Genomic DNA, 9145 nt, shown 5'->3' with positions numbered 1-9145 from the left:
AGGACCGCTGGCTTAAAAGAGGGTCGAAGAGGCCATCTAGGTGAAAATTGCACGTCTCTCTCTCAACAGAGAAGGAAGCTTGACACCCAGCAGGCCTGTTCCACAACACAACTCTGTTTTGTGATTAGTAGACCAAAGATCCTAATGAAAAATATAACCCTTAAAGATGATTTGGGAAACTTCTCCATGGAAGCTTCTGGGATTTTACATAACAAAATACATGATTTGCATCCAGAAAAATGTAAAGATACAGGTAAACAAACAACATCAACAAATCCCTTGTAAATAAGGTGTAGTCTGTTGCACAACTACTACTTCCTGTTGTTGAAATCCCCCTCAAATTTGGAAGATGTTTTAATTTGTTTACCGCTTCTCTCAAGTTGCCACTATTTAGTCATTCTTTTACTCCAGCATTTTTGAATAATAAATATTTCCTGCATTATTTTTACCCTTTAAAAAAAGAAATTCCGCTGTTGACCTCTGTTTCCCACATATCAGCTTTAATTGGGACGTCAGGAGGGTCTGTCAAGATTTCTCTGGCAACGGCAAGGAAATCGTTGGACTGTTCAACGTGATTCCTGAAAAGCTGAATTTGTAATTAAAGGGGACTATTTTGAAGCAGAAAATCTTGAGGCTTGTACAGCCCTGAGAATATTAACAATGGGACTACATCGGCTGGGTGAGCCAAGTGAAATCAGTAGCCCATAACATGCAGCAAATGGTTCTTTGTTCAAACCAGTTTCCACAACCAAAATAAACACCAAACCCAATGAAACCAAAGGTGCTTTTTCAAGAGGCCACTGGATTTTCTCGGTTTTTCCTTGAAGACATTTCACTTCTCATCCAAGCAGCTTCTTCAGCTCTGACTGAATGGTGGGATTCCTGGATGAGCTTCTTGGATGAGAAGCGAAACGTCTTCAAGGAAAGACCGAGAAAATCCAGTGGCCTCTTGAAAAAGCACCTTTGGGATAAAGAGTCATGCAAACCTCAGCTCTCTAAGCAGTTCCATTTATCCAGCATTTATCTAGATCTTCTTTTCAAGAGAGGGGTGGCATTTCGCGTGTTTTTGTAATATTCATTTTAGTGTCCTGTTATTCAGCAATATTTGCATTTATTTCAAAAAGATTCAGGCTGCATATCGGTGAGAACAGACTTCCAGAGAAAACTCCTATCTTAGGACTAACCTAGATAGGTAAAATATATATTAAGCTCTTCTGGTTTTTGTTTACTTTAATGATAAAGTGCTAATGGGGTTTTTAAAAAACAAATATGTGGGTGCATGAGGTTTAACATTTTCAATGCAAAGAAGCTGGGAGGAGGGAATATGTTTTAACAGAATAACAAGGAAGAGACCTTGGAGGTCTTCTAGTCCAACCCCCTGTTCTAGATGGAGACCCTATATCATTCTGGACAAATGGCTGCCCAATCTCTTCTTGAAAACCTCCAGTGATGGGAGCACCCATGACTTCTGGTGGCAAGCTGTTCCACTGGATAATTGTCCTCACTGTCAGGAAGTTTCTCCTTCATTCCAGGTTGCTTCTCTCCTTGATTAGTTTCCATCTGTTGCTTCTTGTCCTGCCTTCTGGTGCTTTGGAGAATAGCTTGACCCCCTCCTCTTTGTTGATTGATCAACTTGTCTTTGGGCTTTCGGTTGTCCTGGGTAATTGATTCCTGTAACCACAAAAATATAAACTGCAGTTAAGGATCCCTATGAAACGCAATCTTGCCACAGTTGAAGACTTCCAAGAAAATAGAGTTGCATCAGACTGTCTCCCGAGTTCAGGAATGATTGTTTGTGCTGGCAGGATGCATTTAACCCCATCAGCAATAGAAGGCGAACCAGTCCTTTTGGTAAATAGCCAACAATTCTCTCATTTCTGTGCCTCTTCAAGCTAATGATAAAGTTTATAAAAGCTGCTCTTCAGAGTATGGATTATTGGTTACGGTTTGCTTTGTCATCGTCTTCTCAAGAGCAAAGAAACACATTTTCTGGCTGACAATGAAGCATAGTCCATCAAAAGAATAATCTGAGAAGACTTTCATCCAGATCACCATCCAATCAGGAATTTTGGTTTCTATATTTCTCAGGCACAGGAGTCCTGAATCCTGCCTTATTTCTTGCATTTTCCTCCTGATATTGAAGTCCAATTTTCCTCTTTTTTCTCATATCATCCAAGAATAGTTTCAAGTGCATAAAATGTGCTACCATTGTTCCCAAAGCCATTATTAAAGCATATTGTTCCATCTAGCCAAGAAGTTTAGAAGCCACGGTAGACTTCTCCACAACGACTTTGTCTAAAACAGCTCTTCTACAGAATCTATTTCTCTCTCACTTATTTTACAGTCTTTATTTTTTTTTAACCGCCTCCATCCCCTGACTCTGGGTTGATGTCTCAGACAGCATGTAGCCACAACTTCCTGCAACCCACATTACAGCAACGAAAGCTATAAAAATAGGCAATTACCACCATGGCTTATTCTGGACCAGCTGAAAAAATAATGGTTTTGTGTGCCTTCTAAAAATGTCAAGCAGGGAAGCCACATTTTGTAACTGGAGGTACAGCTAGCAGATAAATCTGTCTTCCAGTCAACATCCTTCTTACTTCTCACGGGATGGGACCTGAAGTGAACGCTCTTTGGATGTCTGGGCTGGACAAATAGACTCATGCTTAGTGAGCAGTCCCTGGTAGAATATAGAAAACTTGTACCAATTTGCACCCAGTTCCAGAGCTCCATGATCCATGATCTTAACCGTCTTGTAGTATTCACAAACTAGTTGATTGATAAGTGTGGTAAGATCACATTGGAATATTGCACCCAGTTTTGGTTGCCACAATGTGGAAAAGATGTTGAGACTCTAGAACAGAGTCCCCCAACGGTTCTGGCTTTGCGGACCAGTGATGGGGAGGGGATGGTTCATGCAAGCGGCTGGCAATTATGCACAAATCCACTTGTGCAAGCAGCATTCACCTGTGCCTGCCATTCACGCACATGGAGCGTGTGCACACATACTCGCCTGTTGCTCCTGCAAGTGAGGGTGTACATGCACGCACTTGTTGGCCATTTCCACTGCTCAGTTGCAAACCCATCGTGACCCACTAGTTGGCCACGGCCCACAGATATGGGTGGGGGGCTGCTCTAGAAAGAGTGCAGAGAAGAGCACTCTTCTGATGATTAGGGGACTGAAGGCTGAAACCAGTGGTAAGTTTTTATCGGTTCGCCCCGGTTTAGGAGAACCGGTAGCGATGGTGGTGGGAGGCTCCGCCCACCTGCCTGGATGTCATCACAGACACTCTGCACACGCTCACAGTTCCAAACCGGTAGTGAAGGTAAGTGAAACCCATTACTGGCTGAAACATACAAAGAATGGTTGCAGGAACTGGGTATGTCCAGTCTAATGAAAAGAAGGACTAGGGGAGACATGATAGCAGTATCTCAGGGGCTGCCCCAAAGAAGAGGGAGTCAAACTATTCTCCAAAGCACTGAGGGCAGGACAAGAAACAATGGGTGGAAACTCATCAAGGAGAGAAGCAACCTGGAACTTCCTGACACTGAAAACAAATAATCAGTGGAACGACTTGCCTCCAAAAGTTGTGGGTCTTTCATCACTGGAGGTTTTTAAGAAGAGATTAGACAACCATTTGTCTGAAGTGGTACAGTATATGGTCTCCTGCTTGAGTGAGAGGTTGGACTAGAAGACCTCCAAGGTCCCTTCCGACTCTGCTCTTCTGTTATTCTTATTCTGGTTTCTAGCTCAACGGTTGTAGATTTCAAATCAGCGTAAAGGTAGCATTTCCTTTCAGATTCTGCTTCTCTGTGGAGGTTGTGGCCAATTGGCTTCCCCACTTGCAAGAATTGTCTCACCAGACCTCCCATTTCTTCCAGTGCCTTGGTGGCTTCGCTACTTCTCCTCATTAGAACTCGTAGGAACTTGTGTAAACAACCAACAATGTACACAACGTAAAATAATGGGGTAGGGAAGTGAAGGAGAAGCAAAGAATACATTTTCTTGTGTATTGTGTGGAAGCAATAAAAATGTGGGGGTGGGGGGGGGCAGAGGAGACTTGCAACAACTTGCCAAATGCCTACCATTTAAAGATCCCACCCATGAATCTACATGTTATGATGAATGGAATTAATGCATCTAACGGCACTTTGCGTGAAAGCAGCTTTTCTATCACCTCTTTACATTTCTCTCTCGCTTCTTTCGCCCTTCTCCCTGTCCTATTCCCACTCCTTCATTCTCAGCTCCACAATGTCATCTGTTTTACTTCATGCAGAAGGAGCTGGGGTTATCACTGCTCATGCAGGATTTTTTCCCCCTCCTCCTCCTCCTCCTCCAGAGTAAACTATTGCAAAGAAAAAAGAACCCGTCCACCAAGCATTTCCACCCCAGAGTCTCCAGAATGGCTGTAGCTGTCATTCCACACTCCGTACATCACAAAGGGTTTGTCGCTGTTGGCTGCCTTCGGGAACACACAGGCTGGCAGTGAATCGGGAAGCAATTGTTCTTTGATTGCAGAAATGTGCATCTATTGTCTGGCATTCAGATGCAGCAAACAACTCTAATTCCTTTTGTGTGTGTGTGTTTTTTTTTTTTTTGGTGGGGATTGTTTTGACAGGCTGGCAAAGACCGTTTCAATAATTGGATGTGGACTTTCAGTCGTGATGTCTGTTTTATTCCGTTTTACTTCCACGGGTGATTTTGATGTTGTCATGGAGTGCTCACAAACAAACGGAGAGGTCCATTTTCTCTGGCAATTATGCCTCCCCAATCTTAATCCCGGCTTCTTTAAATGTCAGTGTGTTTTGAAAGTAAGATAAGAAATGTTCCATTTTACGAAATAATGCTAAAGACACTCTCAGATTCAGCTCAGCTGCTGGATTCCATGGACCTGGAATACCCAAACAGTTTTCATAACAGTGAAAGTTGTTTTTCATTTTTTTTTCTTTTTTTTTTCTTGGATGTTTTCTTTTCTTTTCTTTCCTTTTTCTTTTTTTTTTTTTTTTTGTATTCTTTATAATTTTTATTAAAAGGATGATTTATAAAGGTGTTAAAACTGCAGGAAATGAGGAAGAAGAAAAAGGAAGATTATAAAAGAGTAAAAGAAAAAGTGAATAACATTTTTTTTAACTTCCTTCTCTTGCTATTAGCCTTAGAATGCCCACATGATTCCCCTCCAAATATTAACCAGGGCTGACCCTGCTTAGCTTCCAAGATCAGCCAAGACCAATCTCACTTCATTTTTTGAAAAAAATCAGATTCATAGGATGAGATCTGCCTTTAAAATCATCTTAAAATAGTACTAACATCTCTTTATAGACCAGTGCATGTTATACTGGTGCTATAGTTTCATTCATGTAAAATAATTGCTTTATTATTTTCTTTAAGAATATAAAACTATGCATGTACATCAATGCACACATCAATCCAATACAATAATAAATTAATGTAGATGTATTGTTGCTAGATGATACCAGAGAAATGATCAAAACATACAAAGGTATTTCAAACCAGCATTGGAAATGTGAAAAGCATGAGGGAACATTTTATCGTGCATGGTGGAACTTGTATGGAAGCTGAGGAATTTTGGAGGCAAATTCATACAAGGAAGCAAAGGATTTTAAAGATAAATATTGTGACGAAACCAGAATTCTTTTTATGGACAATGAACTAGAAAAGATCGATTTTGTGTGTAGTAAAAACAGCAAGACTATTGAATGCACAACAATTTAACAACAACGAAATTCCCTTAGTGGAGGAGTCGGTTGTGAAAATGTCAGGATTTGCTGTGAAGGCAAAACTGACCTGTTTGCTCAGAGGAAAAAACTTTTCTGAAAGGCTGGGGAATTCTGGGAGTTGACACATCCCAGAACAAATCTTCAAATTGCCAAGTTTGAAAAACCATCGATTGAGACGAAGAAGGGGTCACACATTTCTGTCAGTGTTTTTTGAAATGAGATTGACTCCTGCGGACAACACAGATGCATCCATGGGGTTTTTTGACAGTAAAATTGTTCACGGGGTATTGTCAGAAATGATCAAGATGTCGAGATCAAGTTGCGATCGAAGCATGTGACGTATGGAAGTGAAGAGTCCTTGGTGCTTGGTGGGTTTCTTACAGATGTTTCATTACCCAAATTAGGTAACCTCATCAATGCTAGCATAGTTTGGGTAATGATACATCTGCAAGAAACCCACAAGCTCAGAGAGCACCAAGGACCCTGAGCTACAAATATTCGCTTTTATTGGTACATATAGACGTGATTTGCCATTGCTTCTTTCTGAATTTCCCCTCCCCCATCCCTTAGTTTCACCTACAGCTTTGGTGGTCTCCCTTACAAGTACTAACCAGGTTTGACACTACTTAGCTTTTTAAAGATTTGCCAAGGTCAGCTGGATTCCTTCTTGTGGCCTTGTTGTCTGAGAGTGCAGTATTTTTAGCAGGCAAGCCATTTTTCTGTCCTGCAGAAACCGATTTTATATCCCTCAATGCCAATCAGAATCTTATTGCTGGAGCTGCCTGGCCCTTAATGTTCCTTCTGCACGGCGATAATATGTCCTTAAATATAAGAACTCTTCTCTCTATTTCAAAGAATTCATTTCTCTAGCTGGCAATTGGATTTTACTTAGAGCAATCAGAGAAACAGTGTTTTCTAAATTAGATGTAGGCTCGCTTTGTATCTGATGATTGCTTGTAGATTTGGTAATCACAGTTGAGTGAATAAACTGCAATTTCCCAGGTTTACACATTGCATTAAGTCCAGAACCATGCTCCCTAAATTAAAATAACTGGCTTCACACAACATGGTCAGCCATAACCAAGCAACATTATACCTTAGTGTAATGGATAAACACAATCAATGATAGATGCGATTGCCCTTGCTCACAATCTGGGGGGAAAGGAAGAGAAACAAAGAAAAAAGGTGAAACTTTTGATCTGTAAATGAAATTTCAAGTGCAGCATGAAAAGTCTGCTGAAAAACTGAAAGATGTACCAGGGAAACAACAACAACCCACCAGTATTTCACAATAATGAAATAAACTTAGAAACAACAGCAAAAGGAAAAAAATGCATGGACAATAAAATAGCAGTAGAGAACACAGGGACTTTTGCCAAGCAAAACGATAATATTCAAGTTTAATTAGGATTTGTCACACAATCAGCCTGATGTTGAAGACTAAATTTGGCCTTTTTATCCTATCATGTCCTTCCCAAGGATCTGGGATGAGCAAAAAATTGTTGTTTGATGGTATTAAAAATATCGTTGCAGAATTTAAGCTGTTCTGAGTAAAGCTGCCTTTTGCAATTGACTGAAGGTGAATGTGTCAATTCTGATGGTGTTCAAGTTTTTTTTTTTTTTTAATTTGATTTATATGCCACCCTTCTCTGGAGACTCAGGGCGGCTTACAATGCGCTAAGCAATAGCCTTCATACTTTTGTATATTTATACAAAGTCAGCTTAATGCCCCCACAATCTGGGTCCTCATTTTACCTACCTTAGAAAGGATGGAAGGCTGAGTCAACCTTGAGCCTGGTGAGATTTAGCTCCAGATGTTTTGGGATTGTAACCAAGGTGCCTATGGCCATCTTTGCTCTCTTCTGCCACCGTTGTTCTATTTCCATTTGTATTTTATGATTTTCCTTCATTCTTTCTCTTCTTTTGTGCTGTTTCCAGGTACTGCTACATCTACTATCCAGATTTTTTTTTTTGCCTTTCTTATGGATAGCTGTTAAGTCTGATGAAAAAGTATTATTATTATCATTATTTATTATTCCAAATAAATATCAGAGTCTAATCAATTAAATGTTGATCCCAGTGATTCAACCTGACCTAAGAATCATGGAAGCTTCATCATAAAATCTTTGCTGCCCCAGAAAGAGTAACCTTTTCAAAAATCAGTAGCATCAAGCCTGCTAAAACTAACATTTCTTAATAGTTGTGAATATGGCCCCAAGAGCTCCAATTATAATTGATATGACAATTTATTTATTTATTTTCCTTTCCATTATCTTCCAAACTCAGTTTGTGAATCATAATATTGTGGTGTTTTGTTCAGCTATTTTTTTTTATTAATTCAACTGCCTCCAGTTATTGTCCCATCAATGAACATCACCTGAAATTTTTCATAAAATTAACAGTCGGATGCATTTTCTAAGTTAGAATTTCATTTCTAACCCTTTCATCTTGCAAAAGCTATTTCAAGCAAACAATAACACTTGAAGCCCTTCCTCCTCCTCCTTGCATATTATGATAAGCCAACTTGCATTTTAAAAAACGGATCCTCAAGTTGTAGAACTCTTGGTTATTTCATAGATACTGCAAAGTCCTATGAATTCAAGTCCTCTCCTACAATACATGTTCCTGACCATCATTTGGGAAGAGCCAGAAAATTTAAATCATGCTAACTGTCCAAACTGCCTAAATGAAGTCTTAAGTCCTTGGCCATGATTTTTTTTTGAAAAAAAAATATCATTTTTATTGAAGATTTTTACATGAGCTAGTTATCAACATGGAAACATATATGAAGGAAAATTAAGGAAAAGATCAAAGCATGAGAAATCATACAGAAAATTAAAGAAGCAACTTCTTCACAGCAGTTACAAACCTTCTTATGACTCCTTTTGTGCCTCTAAGATGACATCACATACTTCCCCTCTGTCTCACACTCGACCCCTTTGAATCAGCCGATCCAGAAATTGTCATTTCATTTTTTGTTCTGTTGTCAGCAAAGAGTCCATAAAAGCTTCGTCCTTGTCTATTATTTGGCAGCCTCTGTTTCTTGGGCCAAGGACCCTCCGCCAGCAGCCAGAGAGACGATGGCCTTGAACAAGACCTCTGTCCCTTCTCTACCAGCGTCTTTGCTCTGTTGCCCCCAGGAAGCTGCCCTGTCTTCTCTCTGCTTCCAAGATGGAAGAAAACAAGGTCATCCCGGGGGGGGGGGGGGTCGGTCTGTAGATGCTGGATGTGATGTGCCTCCCCTTCCTCTTTCTGAGTCAGAGGGAAATGATTTGAGTACATTGATAACACTTGCAGAGGAAGGCAGGCAGGCAGGCAGGCAGGCAGGCAGGAAGGAAGGAAGGAAGGAAGGAAGGAAGGAAGGTTAAATAAGAAGGTCAAGGAACAAAGGAAGGAAAAGGAA

General features: G+C 40.3%; 1 long non-coding RNA gene across 1 annotated transcript; it reads right to left on the bottom strand.

Annotated features, from left to right (window-relative positions):
* Window positions 1–7663: 7663 nt before the first annotated feature.
* On the bottom strand, window positions 7664–8902 carry LOC148112964 (uncharacterized). The gene is made up of 2 exons (XR_015728820.1): window positions 8612–8902; window positions 7664–7741 (listed from the first exon to the last, which is right to left on the bottom strand). It is a non-coding gene; the product is annotated as an uncharacterized LOC148112964 (long non-coding RNA).
* Window positions 8903–9145: the final 243 nt, after the last annotated feature.

The sequence above is a fragment of the Pantherophis guttatus genome, chromosome 7 (genome assembly GCF_059756535.1).
Source record: "Pantherophis guttatus breed Tessera chromosome 7, ASM5975653v1, whole genome shotgun sequence".
Taxonomy (NCBI): Eukaryota; Metazoa; Chordata; class Lepidosauria; order Squamata; family Colubridae; genus Pantherophis; species Pantherophis guttatus.
The sequence above is the reverse complement of the archived record's forward strand: the minus strand, read 5'-3'. Positions and strand labels throughout refer to the sequence as shown.